At 39.3% G+C, this 26,352-nt stretch overlaps 1 protein-coding gene and 1 long non-coding RNA gene across 3 annotated transcripts in view; one reads left to right on the top strand and one right to left on the bottom strand.

Moving 5' to 3' along the window:
* The window catches only part of HAPLN1 (hyaluronan and proteoglycan link protein 1), a 76,459-nt gene extending 53,832 nt beyond the window's left edge, over positions 1-22,627 (bottom strand). Inside the window, exons 1-2 of one of the 2 annotated variants that reach the window (XM_025437803.3) lie at positions 22,470-22,627; positions 21,849-22,045 (exon numbers count right to left, since the gene is read on the bottom strand). The gene's annotated coding sequence lies outside the window, so the exon portion shown is untranslated. Of the gene's footprint in view, positions 1-21,848; positions 22,146-22,469 lie in introns of those variants that run through there. The other variant, XM_025437804.3, reaches the window with a different exon arrangement.
* On the top strand, positions 1,905-20,307 carry LOC118354288 (uncharacterized). Its single transcript, XR_007409740.1, has 2 exons — positions 1,905-2,035; positions 19,984-20,307. It is a non-coding gene; the product is annotated as an uncharacterized LOC118354288 (long non-coding RNA).
* Positions 22,628-26,352: the final 3,725 nt, after the last annotated feature.

Genomic DNA, 26,352 nt, shown 5'->3' with positions numbered 1-26,352 from the left:
ACAGAGGTTTGTGTTTTTTTATTTTCCTTTTGCAAATAAACTAAGGCTATTTGGGTCTCTTGGTAAACATGCTTTGTACTTCACTGATTCATAAATTTGCCATCTAAAGAGTTCTGGTGTAGTAGTTCACAATTGGTTACTATTTAGTCTTCACTGGTGACTAAGGTTTCTATGAGTAAAAGATTTTGCTAAATGTGATTAAGATGGATGGAAATAAGGGAAGCAAGTCTGTATCTTAGAAAGATCTAAGGAATGGAGATACATTTTTATTGAAGGTAAAAGAAAATAATTTTGTCCTAAATGAGACTGGTTGTTTGGAGAAAAGTGGGTTGGTACAAACTCTGAATACAAAGGAAAGTTGTAGAAGGTTTGTGAAGGGAAATCTTTTGAAAGATATTTTATGTATGGACAGAATGGGCTAAGTTTGAAAATGAATGGATTTTAAAAGTACACTGACATAAGATGGAAAGTCTGCTTTCTCTCTGGTAAAAAGACCAAGTTTTCGTGAATTGCTGTCATAAATATTTTACACAAACACATACACAATTAATTAAACTCGACTAATTCTAAGCCCAAATATATACACATCTTTAAAAAAGTTGTTTTTCTTCCATTGGAGTTTTGAAGAATTTTCCCCTCTTAAAAGTTAGAGATATGAAATTCTATATTAATAAACAAAACCCACAAAATTGCAATTTATTCTTCCTCTGCTTCAAAGTTAAAGAACTAATACTACTTTAAATATAAAGTAGTATTAGTTTGCTATTTTCTTCAAAGAGCTTTTTTTTTTTTTTTTTAAAGACCACCCAGTAGTTTGAACTAATTGAAGAGGCAATCTTCAGCTTACTTAAAAAGAAAGACTGCATGGGACACATTCCTGGCACTAGTTCTCTGTATATCTATTTGGATATAATGCAAAGGACAATCATGTTGAAAATGCATTGGTCTTTTCTTTTTACCCTTAAAAACTCAAAGCAGAGTTAAGAATCTCTGATACTTTTTTTCAGAGAAATTGTTTCATAATTTGAGGTTTAGAAATGCCAGGAATAAACGAGCCACCCAAGGAGATCATAAAAGCCAAAGTCACAGATGTAGAAACAGGTTTTCAGTAGTGTGATGAATCTGAGTTTGGGGAAAGTGCAAGATGTTATTCAAAGTAGAGTTATTTAGGCCGTGGAATTCTCATTAGCTGTTTGGTCATGAGAGAAACATCTGTAAATGGGAACTAAAAGGTTTTATGAAAAAATAGTGAGAGAACACGTTGGAACCTAGAATAAGAAAAATGTTGAATAATTTATATTTAGAGACAAGTTAATATTATTTTCTCAAGCACTATTGTAGCATTTTAGGGTTTTTAAATATGAGTTTTATGTATCTAAAGAGCCACATATCTTTTTTTAAAGACTTTTTTCCCCATTTTTCTCTCTTAAATGATGATATTTGTGTGCCTTTGATTATCTTGTCTCTGGGAAAATGTATCTGATATAATTTGGATGTTGGTAAAAAAGTTGAAAACTAAATCATTATTTGTTAGCTATTCAAGCATGTTAATGTGATTAATTACCAAATAAATTTTAACTTTAGTACTATCCTATCTAGTTTATTAAAGTAAGTCACATATTTTTATTATTACAAATTTCTATGTATATATGTATTAGTTTAGAAGAACTACAATAATGAAGAAGAGCAAAAATGTGAAAATAAAACCATATAGAATTTCTTCTTCTGATTAAGATGGAGTAAGAGGGACAAGATTTACCCTCTTGTCTAAAATAAGTAAAAGGAAAATGGACAAAACATCAAAAAAACAAAAACAAAAACAAAAACCCAGCACTCAAAGTATTGAGGTGAGCTGTGTGATTGTCTCATGTTATTGCCTAAAGGAAGTTTCTATGCTTCAGTGCAGGATAATGGAATCTACACCTATGCCATTGGAAAGCTTGAGTTGAGCAGATGGAGCCCAGTGTTCTAGAAATCCAAGGAAGCCAGAGATCACAGGTCAGAAGTATGGAGAGGAGAGAAGAGGAAAGAAGAGGTAAGAAGAAGGGAGGAAGGGAGGAGCGAGGAGAAGAGTGGCTCAAAGAAAGAATTTAAGTAATCTCTATACCCAACCCAGGGCTTAAACTCCAACCCCTAGATCAAGAGTCACAGTGCTCTACCGACTAAATCATCCAGGCACACTGAAAACTTTTTTGTTGTTAAAATTGATCAAAAAAGGAAAAAAGGGGCAGGAGAGGAAATGAAAAATGGAAGAAGCAAATAGAAAAATTAGCAAACTGATAGGTTCATAACCAATCACATCAATATTTATGTTAAGTGTAAATGACCCAAGAAAAACTATTAAAAGGCAGAGATTGTCTATTGAAAGAATTTAAAAGAGAGATTTAACCATATATTGCCTAAAAGGTACTCATTTAAATGAAAAAAACAAAATATATTAAAAATTAGAGTATGGAAAAGTTATATAACATGCTAATGCTGATAAAAAGGAACCTGGGGAAACTAAATTAAAATCAAACAAAGTAGCTTTCAGAACAAAAAGTATCAGCGAAGAAAAGAGGATAATCTTAAAATGATAACGTATTAAAATCATTAGTAAGATATTACTGTCTGAAAAATGTAGGCCCCTAATAAGAGTTTCAAAATACATGAAGATTTTAACCTGATACAACTGTAAGGAGAGATTAGAATATCTCTTTATCAAAAATTTATAGAATAAGTAGTTAGAAAAATCAGTAAATATGTAGAAGACTGGGACACCCTAAATCAATCTGATCTCATTGCTATGTATACAACATTCTTTCAAGAACAGCAGAATATACATTCCTTTCGGGTGTAGACCAGGCGTCTACCAGGATTCTACAAGGTATTACATTCTAGGCCATAAAATAATCCTTAGTGAATGTAGAAAGATCCAACTCATGTAAATATACTCTATGACCATAGCAGAATTAAGTTAGAAATCAATGGCAAATAATAGTTAGATACATAGATCAATAGAACAGGATAGAGAGCCCAGAAATAAACCTTAACTTTTACAGTTAATTAATCTACAACAAATGAGGCAAGAATATATAATGGAGAAAAGACATTCTTTTCAATTAAAGCTATTGGGAAAACTGGACAGCTACATGCAAAGAAAGGATAAAAGAAAGAAACAAACAAACTGGATCACTTTCTGACACTACACACAAAAATTTGAATAAATTCATTCAAAATGAATTAATGACCTGTTAGACCTGAAAACATAAAATTCCGAAAAGAGAGTATAGGCAGCAATCTCTTGGACATTGCCCTTAGCAACATATTTATGAATATATCTCCTCAGTGAAGGGAAACAATAGCAAAAACAAATTATTGGGACTGCATCAAAATTAAAAGCTTTTGCAGCAAAAGAAATCACCAACAAATTGAAAAGGTAACCTACTGAATGGGCAGAGATATTTGCAAATGATATGTCTGATAAGGGGTTAATATCTAAAACAAATAAAGAACTTCTACAATACAACACCAAAACCCCAAATCATATGATTAAAAAAATGGGAGATGATCTGAATAGACATTTTTCCAAAGGAGACATACAGGTGCTCAGCATCACACACCATCAGGGAAATGCAAACCAAAACCACATTGCGATACCACCTCAGGATGGCCAGTCTCAGAAAGACTAGAAATAAGTTTCCAGTCAGGATGACTAGTCAGGATGACCAGTCTCAGAAAGACCAGAAATAAGTTTCCCCAAGGATGTAGAGAAAAGGGAACCCTTGTGCACTGTTGGTGGTAAAGTAAATTGGTGCATCCACTATGGAAAATAGTATGGAGACTCCTCCAAAAGTTAAAAATAAAACCACTGTATGATCCAGTAATTCCAGTAGTGGGTATTTACCCAAAGAAAACAATAATACTAACTCAAAACGATGTATGTAGCACTATGTATTGCAGCATTATTTACAATAGACAAGTTATTTGTTGAATACCTATCCAAAGGTTTTAGCCAAATACAAATGCTCTTTTTATTTTTACTGAAATAAAACCAAATTATATGGTGTTTCAGAAAGTGATTTTTAAAATTGAATATATTATGGGCATCTTTCCATTTCATTAAATCTTCTTTTACATGGATGCCAAAATTTATGTGTATAAAATGTATATGCCAAAAATATTTTAAGCGATAACCTATTTTTGGATATTTAAGTGTATCTTTATTGTTTTTCTCATAAAACATTGCAATAACAGAACTATAAAACAATTTTTAGCAATCTAAACTTATTTTCTCGATTCTACAATGTGAGATTACTAAATTAAAGATATACATCTACAAAGTTGTACCATCATTACCACTATCTAATTCTGGAACATTTCATTACTCCTAAAAGGAACCTTATATCCACTGATGATCACTCTCCATTCTCTGACAACCACAAATCTATTTTCTGTCTGTATGAATTACCTATTCTAGACATTTCATATAAATGGAATAATATAGCAGGTGGTCCTTTTATGACTGGCTTCCTTCATTTAGCATCATGTTTTCAAGGTTCATCCATTCTGTAACATGTGTAAGTACTTCATTCTTTTTAATAATATTTTTCATGAATATATCACATTTTGCTTATCCATTTAGAAGTTGATAGATATTAAGGTTATTTTTTTTTACTTTTTGCCTCTGATGAATAATGCTGATGTGAACTAGTAGTGGAATGGCTCTTCATCCACTTTATGTTCCTACAAACAATGCATGAGGGTTCAACTTCTCCCTGTCCTCACCAGGACATGTTTTAATCAAACAAATTATTGTCTGTCTGGCATCTCATTTTGTTTTTGTTTTTAAAGATTTTATTTATTTATTTGAGAGACAGCATGTGCATAGGGGAGGGGTAGAGGAATTAGGGAGAGGAAGAGGGAGAGGAAGATGGAAAGAATCCCAAGCAGACTCCACACTGAGCCCTCTGGGACATGGAGTTTGACCCTGAGATCATGACCTGAGCTGAAACCAAGAGCTGGCTGCCCAACTGACTGAGACACCAGGTGCCCCTCATTTTGGTTTTTATTTGCATTTTCCCAGTGATTAATGACGTTGACCAACTTTTCATGTGTTTATTGCTCAGTTGTATATCTTCTTGGGAGAAATATCTATTCTAGTTCATTTCCCATTTTTTAATTAAGTTGTCTTTTTATTGTTGAGTGGTAAGTGTTCTTTATACATTCTAGATACTAGACACTTAATAGATATATGATTTGCAAAAAATTTTTCCAATGTACGTGTTGTCTTTTCATTTTCTTGACATTGTCCTTTGGAGCACAAAGATTTTAATTTTGATGAAGCCTAATTTATTTATTTTTTTCTTTGGTTGCTTTGCTTTTACTGTCATATCTCAAAAACTATTGCCTAATCCAAAGTCATGAATATCCATTCCTCTGTTGTTTTCTATGAATTTTAGCTCTTAAATTTAGGTATTTGATGGTTTGAGGTAGAGGTCCAATTTAATTCTTCTGTCTGTGGCTGTTTAGTTGTCCCAGCATCATTTGTTGAAAAGAGTATACTTTCTCCATTGAATTCTCTTGGCAGTCTTGTTTTAACTATGCTATTGATTTTTCAAAACTTTCTGCATATTAAGGTACTGCTCTTTTTGTCTTCAGTGCATATTGAAAACATTTGCCTTCATTTTGATTTTTAGTATTTTTTTATGAACAGAATTATAAACATTCATGTTAACTAAGTATTTTCCTCAATGATTTCTTTCTACCAGTATTGGACAAATATTTACTTACATGTCCCCCAGCAGTAGTTTATGAAAATAATATAAAAAGTCATCAACCTTTTATTATTTTATATGGTACTTTATATATATTTTCTTGGTGGATTCTCAAAACTACAAACACTGTGAGGCAAATACTATTAATCATTCTATTTTAAAATGGATAATGAAGCTCAAGACTTGTGTAATTTGCACAAGGCATGCAGCAGCTGGTACATAGTAAAATGTGAGTTGGGATTTAAATCCAGGTCTACCTGAATCCATAGTACAAGTTCCAAAATAACTGAAATAACTTAAATTTGAACTTCATCAGCATGGATATATAAGTTTCCCCAAAACTATTCTAACTTTTCTAATCCACGATGTTAAATTTTATTCAAGGATCAGAATCTTTTGATTAAATGAAAATACTTTAGTACAGAATATGGTATTTCAATTTTTAAAAACACATTAAATTAATTCCCATGTAATATGTTGGATAAGAAAAATCAAATTCACTGTTGTGTATAAATTATCATTAATGATTAAAAATTAGAATGGTAAGTCAATAAAATATAAACTTTGTCAGAATATATAAAATAAAGTTGAGGTTTTGAAATAGTTCAAGTAGTAAGTTATCAAGGCCCAGGACGCCTTTTTTTACTTCAAAGGGAAATCCTATGGGCTGTGTAGAAAGAACCATGAAGTAACTAAACAAATGTAAAACACTCAGTGTGATGTAGCTAACCATCAAGAAACTACTGAAAGAGTTTTTTGTTTGTTTTTGGGGTTGGGGGGTTTTGGGTAGAATTATTCCTCTCTTCTTATTTCCTTCCATCCTGCCCCTTAAAATAAGCTTCCGATCCCTGTTACACTTTTTATCTCAGTCAACAAGCAAAGGCTTTACAGCATCCAAACATAAAGATCTGGTCTTATAAATGAAGATATAGTTTGTTTTTAAGTCCCTTCCCATTTACCAGTTAGCAATTTGGTATTTAACCAGTTAGCAATCTGCCAAGAGCAGAGAATCTTGAAGGAGATTATTCTTTATCAAATGTGTCCAAAATATTTTAGGTGACTCTATATGATGATTACGGTCATTAGGGTAACATATGTAGAGCCTAGTCATGCTAAATGAGACTCCTCTGGTTGTCCTTAAGGAGCAAATCTATAGTTCAAATTGTAAATTATCAAGGTCCAGGATGCCTTTGTTTTACTTCAAGAGAAATCCTATGGGCTTCTCGTGTAGAAAGTTGCTCTGGTCCAGAACAGTCATCATTAATCAAAGGATTGTAAGCATTACACAGAGCACAATTGCAATTATCAAAATCTCAACTTCACTGGCAGTCAATACACTGTAAGACATTTTGTGTATGCTTAAATAATTTTCAATTGTGTATCAGGGCACAGATAGTCCATTCAAACTTGAATTTCCTATAGTGTTCACCCATGTACCAAAAATTTGGATTTGCAATTCATGATACATAAATGAAATGTGTAAACAAAGAAAGAACTGATTCTTGATATATTTAATAGGAAATCAGTCCTGTTCAATAATTTAGGATAATAGGCTTAATTAACATCCAGTTAAAATGTTGATAATAACAGGAGCATAATTCAATACACGTCTACTTTAACATTAAGAGCAGAACACCGGAATCCCTTCCGTTGGTAGGTTACAAACATACTTTATTTAAAACTATAGTTATTGAGGTGCCTGGGTGGCCTACTGACTTGGCATCTGACTCTTGATTTTGGCTCAGGTCATGATCTCAGGGTCTTGAGATAAAGTCCATGTAGGGCTCCACACTGGGGGTGAAGCCTGTCTAAGATTCTTTCTCCCTCCCCAACTGCCCTCCTCTCTCTCTTCTTCTCAAATTTTTTTTTTTAAATAAGAAAATAAAATAAAACCATACTGATCTACTGTTATACTGCATAGAGATGAGGAGTTTTAAAAATTGGGAACCTTGGCATTCTAGGTACTGCAGATGTCTCAACTTTGAATGACCTCCTCTCTTATCAGTTTGAAGTGGCAGTTGCTAGCCTAGAGCATGGAATAATTGGTATGTAGGAGTCATAGATTGTCTACTTCTTATCCATAGTATGGATATTTCCCTGCTGGTGCAGGCAAAGAGGAATGAGGGGAGGCACTGTTTTTTTTTGTTTTTGTTTTTGTTTTTGTTTTTGTTTTCCCACAGAATGTGTAATGCAAATGAAGATCACATTTTGCTTTATACCAATTATAGTAAATCAGTATTTTCCTTTTAAGTTTAGATCTCAAACTCTTTGAACTATTTTGGTTTACCTTTGGGCAATTAATACATTACCACTAATGGTAACTATTATACCAAGCTAGGTTTTAATTTTTGATATGGCCTAACATTTCACAGATGCACATATTTAAATGATGATGCATTGCTCTTCTCATTCTGCTATCTCAAGATTAATTTGAAATAGTAACAATATGTAATGAGATAAAGTCACAATAAAGGAGTGCAGATGATCAATGCCTTCTATTTTGAAAATAAAGGTTTTCAACTCTGCACTGACATTTATTTTCCATTTCTCTGGTACACCAGCTATTTGTTTAATAAAAGGAGACCTTTCCAGTGACAAGGACATTATCTTATTCATTTCTATAATTCTGTGAGCACTATCAATCAGGAGGTTTGCTTTCAAGTCATGTTAATATAAATTAGGTTTTTCCTTTTAGTCATAAGAGTTTCAAGACTCAAAGCCTATACATGAGCTGGAAAGCTAATGCCAGAGAGTAATTGCAATGTGACTTGGAAGCTAGAAGAAAGAAAACGATCTGCAGAGTTTGGAAAGATGTGCCCCAAATAACAAACTTTCATAGAACAAAACATACTATTTTGCATTTAGAAGTAAATTGCCCAAATATGATGTAGGAAGACAGTAAACTTATTCAAGGTAGCCTCACAGGACAGAACTAGAACAAATGGATGACAGTGAATGAAGTCCATTTTGCACAGCGTCAGGGAGAACTTTCTGGTAAGTCCTCTAATAGGGTGATGAGTTGCCCTGCAAAAGACAAAGCACTTTCTGCCACTGCAGGTGTTGAAGTAGATCAACGAGTTATAACACACATGGGATTCCTGCAGTGGGTGGAACATTGGAACAGATCAGGTCTCCTGGACTCTGATTCAAATCTAAACTGTGAGGTCAAAACTCTTATGAACATCAGGTGGATAAAATGATCTACTAACAAGGGGGCTCTAAATTAGTGTAAGACATATCAATGAATTACAGCATAAAAAAAGTGTGCTAAGGGGAATAACGATGGTGCAAAGAAAACACTAACGGTGGACCTCGCAAAAAGTGACTTATTTTGGTGAGCAGTACAATGCAAGGTTCTCCAGAGGAAGCGTTTTCTATAATGATCCTGGCAGGAGCCAGTAGTGCAGGTGGGAGGGATCAAATGTAAGGGATGCCACAAATGAGCAAAAAATTAGAGTAGAACTGTGTAAATGTTTGGAAGAGACAAGTGATATTCTGAAGACTTTAATTATCATCATCTTTGTGATATATTTGCATTTACTTTACTTACCAAGACCTGAATTTTGGTGCCTCAAAGAGTCATGACATTGTAAAAATCCTGTATAAATCATAAACTTTGCAATCATCACATTGATTTCTTCTTTGTAGTTTAAAATGACATTCGATAGTGATAAATTACAAAGTTAGGAAGCTTCTTCCCTCACAAGGAAAATAAAATAAAATAAAAGTAATGTTTAAAGTCCCATACTTAGTTTGAGTTTGCTCACAAGATTCACTGGGCCTGTGCTTTAGTTCAAGTAACTGTAAAATGCATGTGGCCATTTGTTTTTAACATCACTCTATTTATTGAGGTCCATCTTTCAGTTATTCTCTCGAGAATTTTTTCTGGGTAACTGATATCTGCACTGTCCACTTCTTCAACAGCGGGGCATCCCAGATAATGAAAATAAATACATCGAGAACATTAGATAGTGATACAGATGGCTCTGAACCTCCCAAACTGTTGTCCAGAATTTTCCCTAGACAGCAGTAGGACCACACAACATCTGAAAACCGAGCGCAGGAACTGAGCCAGCACTAAAATGTGTCAATCCAGCTCCTTCTGGGAACCAGGGACACTGACATCCCTGAGGGCTGGAAGACTGGGCTCTCTCAGAGAAAGTAGGCCAACCAGATAAGAGCTACCCAGAATACGGTCCGGCTCACCTGCTGACTTGGGGCATTTTCTCATGTGGAAGGAAAAGCAAAATTTCGAGCTGGCTAATTTTGCTATCTGTTCGTCTACCTGAAGACCTTTGTTTCCAGAAGCTCTTAGTAGTCTCTCTTTGCTTTCATCAGCAGTTTTTCTGTGCCATGCCTGGGTGTAGGTATTTTCTTTTTATTTTGGCATTTACCCTGTTGTGGCTTTGTAGTGTTTGAAGCTGTGACCTGGACAGTCACAAGCTATTATTTCTAAAAAATTGCTTCTGCCCCATTTGCAGTTTCTCCTTCTGAGATTCTGATGTCCATATCCCATAGATCTTTTACCCCCTCTCCCCGTGCACCCTGCACCCCGCACCTCAGTACCTTCCTCCCTTTTTCTCTTAGGTTTCACTCTGATTTTTCTTGTTGCTGTTGTTGTTGCTTTTCAGACCTATTTTCCATTTACTAATGATCTCTTCAAGTGTCTTGACTTTTTATAAACTCATGTATCGAGTTCTTAGTTTTAGTTATTACAGTTTCTTACCTTTAGAATTTCCATTTGAATCCTTTTTTTTTTTTTTTTTTTGGTAGTTTCCAGTTCTTTGGTAAAATTCTCTTAGAGTCTAATTTCTTAAACATATTACTCCCATGAAATCTGTATCTGGTAACTCTGATACTTAGATCTCCTACTGATCTGTTTCTATTTTGTTTCATTATCTTGATTTGTTTTTGTTTTTGTTTTTTTTGTTCGTTTGTGTGTTTCTTTGGGTCCTTTGGTCCTGTCAGCTGGTATGCTGGCTAATTTTAGTTGAGGAGAGTGAAGCTGGAAAGGTAAGCTGCAGCTGGTCACTGAGAACCTTGAAAATGAAATTAAATAATTTGGACTTAATTTTCACAGCAATAGAAAGGTGTTGCAGGGCTTAAGAAGGCAACCGTTTTCAGATTTGTACTTGAGAAGCATTACTCTAGCCTCAATGTGGGGAATGCATTAGAATGCAGGGAGTGGGAGAAACCAGTAGGTAACATCTGCAGGAATTTGGGCAAGACAGGATGCTCATAGATGCCAAGAGAAATAGAAAAGAATATATACATTTAAGAGATACATATGGGATACAATCAATCAACACAGTGACTCCTGTCTTTCATATTTTGGAAAGAGTGGAGAAAAATGGTATCATTTACCACACTAGATGAAATTGGGAGCAGTTCAAGTTCAGGAGAAAGAGAACATATTGAGAACAAATCATTGGTGACCCCAATGAGCAGCGTTCCATTGGAGTAGTTGAGTTGAGGGAGAAAGCACATTGCCGTGAGTTGAGGAGTGGATGGGGTGAAGAGGTAGAGAGTGAGCACAGGTAATTCATGAAGTTTGGCTCTGATGGGAAGGAGAAAGACTGACAGATTGTATGTGAAACTAGGGAGAGTTATATATCTTTAAGACAAAAGACTCTGACCATGATTAAATACCATTAGGAAGAAATAACCAGAGCGGGAGAGGCTGAAGATATGAGAGAAAAAGCTTTATTAGTCCTTCTCAGGACTATCCCTGAGAAGACTCTGGAGGACATGGCACCTGAAGCTCAGGCGTGCAGTGTCGGCCTTAGACTCTCAGAGCTAAAGGATACTTTTTTCTCCTAATAGGAAAAAAAAAAGAAAATATGGGGGTGCTGGTGGTCAAGGACTCATTTTGGTGGCAGGATGGTGACTGAATTCTTTGTAAGTGGCTTCTGTTTTCAGTATGAGATAGGGAGGCTTGGACATCTGCTACAGGGGACTCAAGAAACTAAAAACTTTTAAGAATTTGGGTAGAACTGCCACACAGCACCAAAGATCTAGCTGCAGTCAGATATGATGAATTTATACAGTGGCCCCATTCTGCAGGGTGTTACGAGTTGTTCCTTGCAGTTCCCAGCAATTGAGAGCAAGTGTGGAAGAAGTAGTGGGGCAGTTAGGTTTTCCTGAAAAAGGATTTTTGGCTGGTGGGATGGCTGGTGGGGCTCTCTGCAGAAAACAGGACAAAGAGTGAGAACATTGGCAAGCTGATGGACCCTGGAGGAGAAAGTAAAATAAAAGGTAGAAGGATGAGAGGTAGAAGGATGAGAGGACATCAGGGACGGAGGTTCCAGGTCATTTTTTTTAAGATTTTATTTATTTATTCATGAGACACACACACAGAGAGAGAGAGAGAGAGAGAGAGAGAGAGAGGCAGAGACACAGGCAGAGGGAGAAGCAGGCTCCATGCAGGGAGCCCAATTGGAACTCGATCCCAGGACTCCAGAATCATGCCCTGGGTGGAAGGCAGGGGCCAAACTGCTGAGCTACCCAGGGATCCCCAGGTCATTTTTTTTTAAAGATTTTATTTATTTCTTCATGAGAGACACACAGAAAGAGGCAGAGACACAGGCAGAGAGAGAAGCAGGCTCCCTGAGGGGGAGCCCAATGCAGGACACGATCCCAGGACCCCGGGATCACACCCTGAGCCAAAGGCAGATGCTCAACCACTGAGCCACCCAGGTGCCTGTTTCCAGGTCATTTTGATGGTCATTTGATGGACTCCATAAGTCCAAGTATTCTAGTTTGGATGACTGGGATTATGATGATTTTTAACTTATATAAGACAACCAGTTTGCTTAAGAGAGTCTTGGTTTATACCACTTTGCTGGAATAATTAGTAGGGTGTCCCATTTAACTTTCAAAGTGTTCTGGTTTAGCTAATAAATTATATGGCCTTGGTATCTATATGGAGATGGCATGGACCAGGCTTGATAGAAGAAAGATGATGAGTTCAACTGTGGACATGTTAAGTTCGAGTAGTTTATGGGAAATTCAGGTTGAAAGGTCAAGTAAACTTAACAGACACATGCAGATACAACCTAAATTCAGTCATAAAACATAAAACAGTACCAAATGACTTATAATTTACCATCTTAGGAATCATTTACTAATTTGCAGACAATACATTAAACTTCTAGAAAATGTTCACATTAAATACTCAAGAGCCCTTTCTAAGTATAAATTATATGGCCATTCTTTGATAGAATGAAAAATATTAATCACCTGAGGAATAATTTTAACATTGAGCAAATGGTCAATCTGGGAAAACATGTCAATGGACTGGTTAAGTTGAATCATACCTCAAAACATCACAAGGTGGCAGCACAACTACAATACGACATAATTAAGGGAAAAGCTTCCTTTCAGATATTTCTGCAGTCAGAATATTTGGGAATTTATACCCATTGTACATGTATGCATGAATATAGGCTTTTTTAATTTAAAAATAATTGCTTCTTTTTTATTATTGCCCACTTGAAAAAGTGAAAATTAAAAAGTTTTATTTTTTAACATGTACGTTATTTTAAAACATTTTAGATAGACTAAAACACAGGATCACTAATATACATTTACGGCATTCCTAATATGGTCATTAGTGTATAGGTGATATATATATATAAAACACCATAGTTACAAATGTTTTGTAAATTGCATCGATTGGTGTATTGTAGATAGTTTTATTTCGATTATCTTTTTAATACATTTAACTAGTGAAGATGGATTCAGTAACTTCATTTGTTGACTTTTTGAAGGCGAATATTCAGAAGTCTCATGGAGAAATTCTTGTTTGCCATATTCTAGTAAAAGTAATTTTAGTGTAGGCTAGGGTTATCCAGCTTAGCCAATAAAAATTACAGGACACCCAGCTAAACTTCGGGTGAATAACAAATAATCTCATTAGCGTAAGTATGTACCATGAAGTATCTGAGATATACTTGTAGTAAATATTATTCAATTATCCTTTGGATTTTATATGGCAATCATAGTATGGAGGGTAGAGAGGAGAACTGGGGAGAAAAAGGAAGTTGCTGGGAAAACCAGAGAAACCCAGGATTTTGGACTCCAAATCTGCTCTAAGGTTTAGAGGTCTTCAAGATCAAGGCACTTGGAAAAGAATTATAAGTGGACCTGAACTAGGCTGCATTCTGTGGCGAACTCATTTGTATGCTAAGCTAAACAACGTGGGCTCAGGTTAATCAAGTACTCTGGTGAATTACCATCTACACCACACATTGATTACTGATTTTTAAACAACAAAATGCAACAACATATATTTAAAGCTGGCTTGGTATTGGACAAAATTGAATAAATAACTACAATTCAGACATTTTGGGGTCTTACCCAGGTTCAGAGTTATCATTATGAAAATCTGTCATTAGAGTATCAAGGCTCGGAAATGCCACTTTAATTTCATTTAATTCAACAAACATGTCTGGCACCTTCTATATGCAGAGGACTACGACTGCGATAGAAAGATTAATAACACACTGGTGTTATCCAACTCAGTGGACATTTATAGTTGATAAAATAAAAGTAAAGATCAAGTACAAACAATGGCAAAACTCATTTTTATCGATTTTTTTTCCTGGATTTCAGTTCATGGTCAGCTGTTTTCCCCTTTGTTCTTTCCTGGGATGATTTCCCTCTTCCATATGATTTTCAACAACCATTTTAATAGCAAAGACTTCCGAATGTCTCTTTTTATCCACGACTTCTCCCCTGTGCTGAAGATTATATGCATTCAACTCACATGGGTCCTTGACTGTCCCATCGGTCCTTCCTAAATTAGATTCACTATATTTACCCAGAAACTTTTATTTTTCCTTCATTTCAGTCTTAGAGTCACATCTCTCTTTGTGTTATTGTCTATCCTTGAAACACTCACACTATTCTTGACTTCTCTCTTTCATCCAATAAATGTGTCCTTATTAGATGATGCCTACAGTGTTCCAAGCCTCTCTCAAGTCATGTCCAGCCTCTAGTCTTCTTTTCCTTAAACGTAAAGATTTATTGAAATTATCAATTCTATTTACATTATTCATTTTTTTCACCAATTATTATTATTTAAGTCTGGGAAGATTTCATGCATTTAGCAACACTGAAAAATCAGAAGACTAAACAGGAAACAAAGGCTGAGTGAGGGAATGGCCTGAGGTTGGAAAGTGTTCAGACATCTGGAATATAGGCACTGGGGATAAAAGGCCAGGAGACCCAGAAAGCCCCACATTCTACCCTGTACTGGGCACTGACAACAACAGTAAGCATTTGTAGGGCACCAACTGAGTGTCTAGCATCTTGATATCCTTGCTAGGTGAATAATGCAGACCCATGATCCTTCTCCTCCTGGTACCAGGAAAGAAGCGGAAGGAAAGTATCTAAATCTGGGTTATCAGTCCTGGCAATTTGAAAGGTGGTGAGAACATCTTTATATAAGAACAGATCAGTATCTTACTGGAGTACTAGACTGTGGTGGTACAATCAAGGGGATGTAATCAATGAGAACATAAATCTGAAACTACTAATAAAATGTGGCTATCATTATACCGTTAATTAAGCATAAAATGGGAAGGAATTTACATAAAGGACTCTGATTAGCATTCCTTGTATAAAGGCAAGGCAAAGCTTCACTTTTTGCCCCTGCAGTTACTTTACCAGAACCTATAATCAATATCAATGTCAAAATTGCTCTATAACTAATTGTAGTGAACTATCTGAGCATTTATTTTAAAAGATGTTGACTTTGACTCATATTTGCAACATGATGGCTCATTCCTACACTTGCCCTATGCAGATGTCATCTTCTTCCCTCAGCCTCTTCATGTAGAGGAGTCCTTGGACTAAATATGTGCATTTCTGTTGCTTCCTCCCTCTAGACCTGGACATTGAGGGTGGCCTAAGGGATCAAACGGTAGGACCTAAGGAGCTCTGGGCGTTACACCTGTCCAGGGGCAGCAACCCAAGCATGGCAACGAAGGGCTGAGAGGACTGAGAGCAAGTTTTGGCAAAGTAAATGGATGAGTTCAAAAGGATGGGCTTTGGATGCCCCTCCTGGTGGGAGGGAGGAAACTTGGTTCAGGCAAAAGCTCCGGGAGAGGGTGAAAGGACAGGTTGATCAGGCTCAGCTGAAAGGAGCCACTCATTAATAGGACCCAAGGTCCTTTGAGTTTCTAGAAATGAGCCTCGAGGGAGTCCTTCCAGCCTCACATATGGAGTGGGGTAACTGAGAGATTGAAGACCTTGGAGGACTCAATCAGCTTAATTACACCCTTTGGTGGAAGGATAGGAAGGCCCCCAAATGTTTGAAATTCTTTTTACAGAAAACAAAACATTTACTTTAGAGACATAAAAGGCTTGAAATGTAAATGCATGAGTGAAACTCATTCACACTGAAGTGTAATCAGTCAGTCAAGAAATCAATAAACCAGAGAAGTATCAGATCCTCCAGGGTGGGGGGTAGAGCGCAGGAGCCTCACTTTATGAGATAGAGGCAGGGTGGAAGGTTTGAATAAAGGCAAAGCAAAGAGCCCCAGGAGACTATGAAGGCAAACTTCACCTACGTGGCAAATTTGACTAGTGATTCACGATGTGCATCCATCTGTCTTCTCCATCAGCTTGTGAACTCCTTGAGCCAATTACTCTGCAACACCTAGCATGGTGCCTGGTGCAAATGGTAGGCACTAAATCATTCTGTGTTCAATCTGAATTTTAGATGCAAACTGGCAGACAGCAACTGTGTGCAAATGAATTTTTGCTTTTCCTGTCCATCCAAGCAGACAGATTATTGGAAGCCTCACCCTCCTGGAGTTCTGCAGTGTCAGAGCTGCCCTCCCAGGCCCATCTGTGCCCACACAACCAAAACCCAAAGCTCTTATCCACTCAGCTAGAGACCAAACAAGGAAAATGATTTTAAAGATGCATGCTCAAAATTCTCTTAATACAGAAACCAGGAGGCTAGAACTTTTTGTGTGTTTCTGTTACTCTGTGTACCTCAGGGTCTTGCAGCATTTTACATTCATATCAATCAACTTCGACTTTCTGATTTTTTCTTTTTTAATTTTATTTATTCATTCGTTTGACACAGAGAGCCCTCTGTCAAGCAGGGGAGCAGCGGAGGAAAAGGGAGACGCAGGCTCCCCGCTGAGCAGAGAGCCTGACCCAGGGATCCATCTCAGGACCCGGGGATCATGACCTGAGTCAAAGGCAGATGCTCAACCCACTGAGTCACCCAGGAGCCCTGACTTTATGATTTTTTTAGAATGAATTTTCATGGCATAAAGTGAGGGTCCCAGCACATTGTGCTAGTGCTAGCGTGGTGCCTGGCAAATAGCAAGTATTTAATTTTTTGTTGAATGAGCAGATGAATGCATGAATGATCAAGAGAGGTGATCCCCAATTCAAAATAAGAGAGCCAACAAGAGAAAAATTCACACAGTATAAGTGGAGGAGACTGATCCAAGATACTATTTATGAAACTTTACGGTAAGTTTGGGAAAATCCAGATTTACCATAAAAATAATTTGAATTTTTTCTTAATTTCGTTGGATTTTATTTAATACAGTAAATGTAACTGGAGTATAGTAATTGGAGTTTAGTAACAAATCAAATGATTTGTGTTCTCTTTGGGTTAAGCAAGGTTGAAGAAAAGGGAAATTTCTGTTGCCCTTACAAGTCTGAGAACCGGTCCCTGAACTGTAGTTGGTTTTCTGTGACTTTTATTTTGTGAGTTTGTTTTGTTTGTTTTTGTCTTGCCTTGTTTTGCAAATAGCCTCCTGGCTTCTGGCAATCCCCCCACCTCAGGTGTTCCTCTCACCCCCCTGTTACACTGTAAAACAATGAATATGGGCTCACAATAGTCCAGCTCCCTTTGCTATTTTCAACAAATCCTGGCTCTCTCTGACTGTGGCTAAGAACTCTTCACCTCCAGGTCTCCACCACCGGGAGAAGCCAACCTGTGCACCTACTATGTACAACATAACCGAGAACCCACTTAGCAACAGACCATTTCAGAGAGCTTGGCTGGTTCTCTCACAAACTTGTTCTTGTCTGGTATCATTGAGCCATCTGAAATCATTAATGACAAATTTCTAATCCACGTCTGAAGTCCTGCTTTTTCAAGGCCTCTGGCTTTTAGGTACTCCAACTACAAGTATGGGATTCATTCTAAATCACGAGGATGGTCAGATGAAACTGTTAACAGAATGGTTTGTTTCTGGTGGATAACAACTTATTGGAAATAAGAATTAAGATAATATGTTTTATTTTACATGATTGATAGTGTTTCCAGCCACCACCTCTGTTCAACTCAGGCTATAATTTTGTGGCATTAATGAAAAAGGACTTAATGAGAGGCTCTCCATGTCTCGCAGTGTAGGTCTTACTGCCATACACAAAACCCAAGTCCCCTAAGTAGTAGGAAGCTTCCATTCCACACCAGCAGGCCTAACTCAATTTGTGGAGCTCTAGAGCTCACTCAGCAAGTAACGAATTAATCTTTTTTTTTTCTGACCTAGGCATTTTACCTTCTAATATGAATTTCAGAACTTGTCTTGATTAATGCTGATGTGCTGAACACTGTTGCCATTAAGTCATAGATCTTGCAAAAAGCCACTCAGAATAATAATTCACATACTTCCTGGAGAAAAGTTTTTCAAAATTCTCAAAGTAATATTCTGATGGATTAATCCATGACATCCTGACACTTCTTTCAAACAGTGGCTTTCCTTGGAATAGTTGTTTCCTAGGATTTTTTTTTCCTGTTATGTCATTTTAATAAAAGCAGTGTTCCTGCTTCAAAACTGCATTATGAATGACATTTATTGAAGAAGCTGTTATACCTGCTAATTATTAGTGTTTGAGGGCAATACTCTGTGCAATATACCTCTAGGGCCCCCAGACAAATTTTGCTACTATCCTTTCACATTTAGTAAAAAAAATATCTAGAGAATATGTAATATGTGCTGGTATCTGTGTAACAGCCTCCCTTTTAAGCTAGTAACTATTTCCCCATTTAAACTCGACAACACTGAACTTTACAGAAATGTATTTCCATTTGAGAAACAGTGGTTCAAGATTCAAAGTCTCCCCATCCTTTCTTGAGCTAGGTCATGACATCACTGTAAAAAAAAAAAACACATCCTCTATTAGAAGCGAGTTACGGTTATTAAACTATATCCTCATGGAGGTAGAAAGTTGATGGTAAATTACCCAGTAAAGAGTAAACTGATTTTAAATGCAACTACCAGGAATTGAATCAACAGTTAAGTGGTGCCTTGATTTTTAAATTATATAAAAGTCACTGCTGTATTTTCTTTTTCTTTTCTTCCTTTCTTTTCTTTTCTTTTCTTTTCTTTTCTTTTCTTTTCTTTCTTTTCTTTCTTTCTTTTCTTTTCCTTTTTTCTTTTCTTTCCTTTTCTCTTCTTTTCTTTTCTTTTTTCTTTCTTTCCTTTCTTTTTCCTCTCCTCTCCTCTCCTCTCCTCTCCTCTCCTCTCCTCTCCTCTCCTCTCCTCTCCTCTCCTCTCCTCTCCTCTCCTCTTCTCCTTTTTTTCTTTTCTCTTTTTTCTCGCTGTATTTCTACTGTGAGCACCTACCCCGACACCTGGCACACTGTTAGTGTTCAACTTCAGCAGAAGTCTCAAGTTTTTAGAGAGGCTGGTGCAAAAGCCTTCTTTGACTCAACCACTAGGTGGCACCCAGGGACCGTACTTGACACGCGGACCCAGCCCAGACCCTACCTTTCTCGGTGTAAAGAGCTGCATTATTAATTTATGCCATCTCGGCCACTCTACACCTAATATTTGTTTAACCAGCTGTTTCCTCTAATTCTCCTTAAACACTATTGATTAAAATCCTAAGTATGTTCAGGTTTCATCCCTCCCCATTTTCCTCCAACAATATTTTGTTACTTTTAAATAACAAAGTACATTTAACTAACACAGACCAAGTATCACGGTTACTAACAGTGAATCCAGGATGTTGGAAAGTTAATGAAAGGCAACAGAAGACTGTGATTGTAAAAATCATTTGCAAATTTGCAGTGCATTTTGTTGGAATTTTAATTGGTGGAATACCATTTTTCTTAAAAAAAAAAAAGTAGTCTGGAAAATAAAATATGCATGGGAAACAAGTAAAAGGAAATGAAAAGAAAACCAGCACCAGTGTTTTCTGGAAAAGGGAATTATTTTCTGAAAGGGATTCGTGTTCCTTTTTCCAGAAACGAAGGACAGTGCTACCTTAAGATTTAAAGACTTCTTCCACTCTTCAGAAAATACCAGTGTTCTACAGCGCAGATGTTAAAAAGCAGGACTTTGGTAAACCATCTACTCATAAAGTATCTTTCTGCGAATACTGCCAAAAGTATTTATCCTGGATGTGTTACTTGCTCCCAAAGGAAGGAAGGGGAAGTGAAACCACTAGGGATATAATGAATTGATTCTTCTCTGTGAAAGTCTCTTCAGCACTTCTAAATTACAGTGTCAGTCATTCCTCTGAGAGACAGGGCCTGCTGACAATAAATAAGTGGTTCACTTTATAAGAACATGATGGTCTCCGCTGTCTTATTTCTCATAGAAAGCCCAGATCCGCAGGACACTTCTGGAATATTGGCCTCTGGGTACATTCTCCCCTGGAGCCCGGTGATCTTTTGAGGCTGTTGGTTTTCTCTGGCTCATTTAATTAAGTTTAAGGAAAATGACTGCTACTTATCTAGTTTTTCCATTTTAAAAGCCATTTCCAACTTTGTGAAGAGGTTACCAGAAATGTAACATCATTGTCTCAGCTTAAACAATTAAATTATTGAGAACGGACAGCCCCTAAATGACTAAAGACTCGTGAATGCTCAATAGACCTCTGGCATGCATTCTGTTTTCCTGAATGGAATCGAAAACTTCTTTAGTAGTGGAAATAAATAGAACTGAAGTTAAACACAGATGTAAGAATTAAAAGTTACCCAAAGAGAACTACTAGGATGTATTTTTGGTAGAACAGTATTCCCATTTTATGATCCCATTAAAATATCGAGGTCTTGGAAGTATGTATAAAATTACCGCGAATTTAGTACACTGAAATGATCAAATAGAATGATTACCAGAAACTACATTTGTAATGAATAGATACTACATTTCACTTAGGAATTAATTCACAGGCTTTATTTCTTAAGAACCGTTAGCTTCCAGAAGCCAGCCAGAATGTTTGATTTTATGACATCACGCTGGAACATGTACAGGAACACTTTCCATCCTAAAAATTCCCAAATGTACCGGTCACTCTGTGTATTTTTCCAGTGATAAATGAAAATAAAATAACTTATTTTCAAAATAATAAGCCATCTCATTTTGAACACAACAGTCAAATTCAGTGGAAGAAAACAACTTCATTTGAGTCCAAATGCTCAGATCTGCTTAGAGTGGTCAACAGTGTGAACACGTAAATTAATCCTTTAAGCAACTTTTAACAGTAATCTTAACAACTGCGACTATAAAATATTTTTCATTACCTTAAAATTAATTATCCATCAACATCATTCAGTGTATGAAACACATCATAATTCTATGATCTTAATTTCACAATTAACTGGCGGAGCTGGGACCAAACTTGGTAACATCTTCAAGACTATCAATCTCACAGGCATTACCTATGATTACAGCGACTTTCTTTTCCACACAAACCTATATATTCCCGAGAATAAAACTCATAAATCTGGAATGGACATTCCCATTTCTCAGCATTTCCTTCAACGTATACAATCTTTTTTTTTTCCATCTCAGGTGCTATAAAAATACTTGTTGAAATACAGATGGAAAAGCCACCACTTGGAAACCACGCGCCTACCAGATTTACAGCAGCACTAGCAAAAGCCAGGCTACTAGGGTTAATCCTTACCCCAATCTAGTATTTTATCTGACAATATGACTCTTAAAAAAAAAAAAAAAAAGTTGAGATGTCTTGTTAAACTCAGAGGAAAATTAAAGAAAATAAGAAAATGTGTTTTCATGTATAGATATATACATCATAATATGTATGAGATCTTAAAGGCCCTAAGGTTTGAGAGGAAGAGTGAAAAATGTAGGGAAGTTTTACCTTGTCCTGAAATCCAGAAGTTCAGATGCTCTCAAGTGCTGCTGAGGTTGGAGCCTGGAGATCAAGTGAAGCGAGCGCTCTCTCTCCTCACCTTAAGTTTGTCTCTGGGCAAGTGTGTGTGTGTGTGCGTGTGTGAGTGTGTGTGAGTGTGTGTGCAGAATGTCTCTTTGTGGCGCTGGATGGCAGAGGTCCTGGTCCTGGGAAGAAGGAGGCACTTTCTCACCAAGAGCAGAAGAAAAGCAAAGCGTCACCAGGAAAGTTCTCCTCCCAGATCCCCTAATTACAGCCCAACGTGCACTTCATGCAAACTTCAGGGAGGAAGGGAGGGGCCGCTCTGTGCCCAGATCTGGGGAAACAGCGGCTCCTCAGATGACTCCCCCAATGCGCAGGGCGCGGGCATCCGTCCGGGGCGCGGGGAGCAGGAGCCGGGCCCTGCGCCCTCGCCCTCGCCCTCGCCCTCGCTCCCGGGCGGGACGGTCGCCTGCTAGCCTCTGCCGGGGAAGGTCCAAAGGTGGGAGATGTCCTAGCTTCCCCGGGTCCCTCCCCCAGTCGACCCAGGGTGACTGGGGGGAGAGGCAATTGGGGCAAAGCTCCCTGAGCTGGAGGCGCCCTTCCACCCACCTTGCGAGGCGTGTGCTTTCTTGTGTACTGGACCCGGTGCCGGGATTGGGTTTGAATCTGCGCTGCTGTTGTGTCCCAGGGTGCGGAGCCCCAAGACCCTGGAGTTATTTATAGAGCGAGGAATGCGCGGGGCAGCCGAGGTGGGTGGGGTTGGCTTCTGGATCCCGACCCGGGATGAGAACCAGATGGGCGCGGGGCGCACACACACGCACACGCATGCACACGCATGCACACACGCATGCACACGCGCACGCATGCACACGCACGCGCGCACACATGCACACGCGCGCGCACACACACATGCACACACGCACACACATGCACACGCGCGCGCACACACACATGCACACACGCACACACACGCACACGAAAATAACCCCCGGGGAGATGCTGGGACGCGCGGGAAAACGCCTCCTGAACAAACAGACGTGTATTTATAACTCCTGGGAGAGTATACGGGCCCATTGATTCCCGCCTTGAGTAACCAAGGGTTTTGGAGAGGAAACGGCTTCATATTTCAATAACAGAGCCACCTTTGATGGAGCCCAGGAGGGGAAAAAAGAAACACACCGCAGGAAGCGAACGGCTGTTGGGGCGGCCGGGAGGGAGCGGGGCCGGCCCGGGGCGAGGACAAGCAAACAAGCCCCGGGGCGCCGAGCCAGGAGGAGGCGAGCGCGGGCTGGGCGGCCTGGGAGCCGGGGTGCCGGGCGCCGGGGGCGCGGGGCGCTGGGCGGCGTCCAGGGGCTCGCGGCAGCGCTCCCGTGGGCCCCCGAGGCCTGGGGGTCGCGGTGGGGGGCAGGCGGGACTGCGGGCTCCGCGGGGGCGCTGCTGGGGCGGGGGGACCCCGGGACAGGGGAGGCCCCGGGGCAGGGGAGCCCCCGGAGCAGGGGGCTGATGGGCTGGGGCAGGGGGACCCCGGGGCAAGGAGCTGATGGGCTGGGGCAGGGGGACCCCGGGTCAGGGGGCTAATGGGATGGGCTGGGGCAGGGGGGCCCCGGGGCAGGGGGCTGATGGGCTGGGGCAGGGGGACCCCGGGTCGGGGAGCTGATGGGCTGGGGCAGTGGGACCCCGGGGCAAGGAGCTGATGGGCTGGGGCTGGGGGGCCCCGGGGCAGGGGGCTGATGGGCTGGGGCAGGGGGACCCCGGGTCAGGGGGCTAATGGGATGGGCTGGGGCAGGGGGGCCCCGGGGCAGGGGGCTGATGGGCTGGGGCGGGGGGACCCCGAGTCAGGGGGCTGATGGGCTGGGGCAGTGGGACCCCGGGGCAGGGGGCTGATGGGCTGGGGCAGGGGGACCCCGGGTCAGGGGGCTAATGGGATGGGCTGGGGCAGGGGGGCCCCGGGGCAGGGGGCTGATGGGCAGAGCGGGGACTGATGGGCTGCGGCAGGGGACCCCCGGGGCAGGGGGCTGACGGGCTGGGGCAGGGGTCCCCCGGGGCGGGGGCTGATGGGCTGGGGCGGGTCCCCCGGGGCGGGGGCTGATGCGCAGAGCGGGGACCGCGGGCGGGCGAGCGGGTGAGCAGTGGCGTCAGGGGAGCGGAGGCGCAGGTGTCCCGGGGACCCGCGCGGCGGTGCCGTGGGTGGGGACGGGGGCCGCGGCCAGGAGGCAGCAGGCGGGGACGGGCGGGCGGCGAGAGGCGCTATTGTCCTAGGGATGGAGCCTAAGCCTGCGCCCGGGGGTGGCTTCTCCTTCCGCGAGAGGCGGGAAAGGAATCTTAAAATAAATTTAAAACAAAACAAAACAAAACAAAACAAAAACAACAACAAAAAAAAAACCCTCCTTCCTAGCTTTTCCTTGACGCATTTCACCGGCTCTTGCCCCAGACCCCCGGTCCCTGCCATCCCGGGGTTGGGTGAATGGTCACGTGCCTCTTGGAAAGCTGTTGTTAGGAAGACACAGCAGACACCCACAAATCCTCACTAAATGAAGACAGTTCTATTCAAACGGCAGCACTTAGAAGCGAATCCCCCAACAGCTCAACACCTTTGTCGTGCAGTCATCCCGAAACCTGGGCAGGACGCCTCGTTAGTCATTTTTTCTATTTCTCCCCGCAGAAAACAGGCAGCTAAAGCTTTCGCAATGTTATGCCGTTAATTTAATGGCTATTGAGGCAGCTGTTGTACCGTAGGCCCCCGCAGTAACTGCCAATAAAAAGAAGATACATCTCTGCTTTTCGGCTATGAGGGGTGTTTTTGCTATTTCTTGTAAACGTTGAGGATGGTATGTGTTTGGAGGAGCATAAAGGAATTAGGCTTAAAAACAAATATACTACAATTTTTATATCAAAGCTTCATAAAGATGGTGAGGCTGGTGGTGTCTGTTGGTTATGAAATCATAAAAAGATAGGTTAAACGCTAATCTCGTTCTTGCAGCTTAAAAACCTAATTTCTGGGAGCTGCCTGGGGAGTAGTCGGATCAATAGGCTCATGGATGGCACTTGTTGCCTGTATTTTGTGCTCTGCTCCATACATTTTATTCCAGCGGAGCATTAGGACAATGTACTGGGTTCTCTTCAGAAATTGTTAGCTACACAAGACCATCTGTTTTGCAATTTTTTCGGACCACGGTGAGTTACTCTCGGATTTTTGTTTGTTTCAATTTCAGGTATAACCCTAGCAATGGAGATAAACTTCCAGAAATAATGGCAGCTACTTACCACTGCCATTCCAGACAAGAGTTATCTGGTCAGTCCTTTCCTACCCCTATTTCCTAGCTCCCTTTCCCAGGTACCTAGTTACTAGTTTCTATCAAAAAGTTACTAGTTTCTATCAAAAGATATCTAGTTTGAAAAAAAAAAAAGATATCTAGTATTTTTAATCAAAAGTACTTAACCTACCAATAGTGTGTGCTTTAAGTGTCATTCGGAATAATTTAATTGACATTATATATATACATTTCCAAACTGTCAGTTTTAGTTTCACATCTTTTAGTAATTATTTAAAGTTTACATTGGAATCCCTTCAAGAGTCTTAATATTTTTTTGTTTTGTCTAAATTAATTAACGTTCACCTAAATAATGCTTTATAGAGATAGATGTGACTTTGATGGGTTATTACAATTATCTATCAGGGCAAAGTCATATTAATAAGCTTTGGTTAAAAAAATCAAGTCACTAAATAAATACAAACCTATTTCATGACCAAATATTTTACAAAGGTGTACATTTGTAAAAAAAAAAATTAGAAGACCCAAATATCTATATTTTGTATATGAAGATTCCAATTCTTAATATGGTAATGCACATGGACGCTCAGGTCTTTCATGGCATATGAGGTATTTTTGGTTTTGTTTTGGGGAAGGCAGGGCAACCAGCTTTTTTAAGTTTTCAGAAAAAACAAATATTTTCTTCAACATTAGTTTTTAAAACAACTTCTGTGCTTAAAATGTACGGCAAGTTCTACCTTAGCCAGTTACGTTGCTAAGTGCTAGTGATACAAAATCTAAAAATCAAAGTTGAAAATCAAGACCAGTGCAAGGAAAAATGAACACAAATTTAGAGCGAATGGGTGTCTCTATAGCTACGTATAGATATATACATATCAGCACATTTTGAAAAGATCTTTGTTTGGCATAATGCAAAAATATTTCTTAATGAAAATCAGGTCAGGATGGTGTTATAAAATAGAACTTTCCGTCCTTTTGCTAATTGTAAGAAAACGTGAGTAGTCGGGTTGAACCAGGTAAAATGGAATACTCAACCATTTCTGACCTACCCACAGAGGCAATTTCATCCGGCTTAACCTAATACAAACTTCAATATGTGCATAGTATAAACACAGCAGAAACATTCTCAACATTTAAAAAATATCAATCTAAAATATCATGAATCTTTAATATGTGATACATTTGCGAGCCAATGGTATGCCTCCTGGCATATTACACCT

Source organism: Canis lupus, chromosome 3 (assembly GCF_003254725.2).
Source record: "Canis lupus dingo isolate Sandy chromosome 3, ASM325472v2, whole genome shotgun sequence".
NCBI lineage: Eukaryota > Metazoa > Chordata > Mammalia > Carnivora > Canidae > Canis > Canis lupus.
The sequence above is the reverse complement of the archived record's forward strand: the minus strand, read 5'-3'. Positions and strand labels throughout refer to the sequence as shown.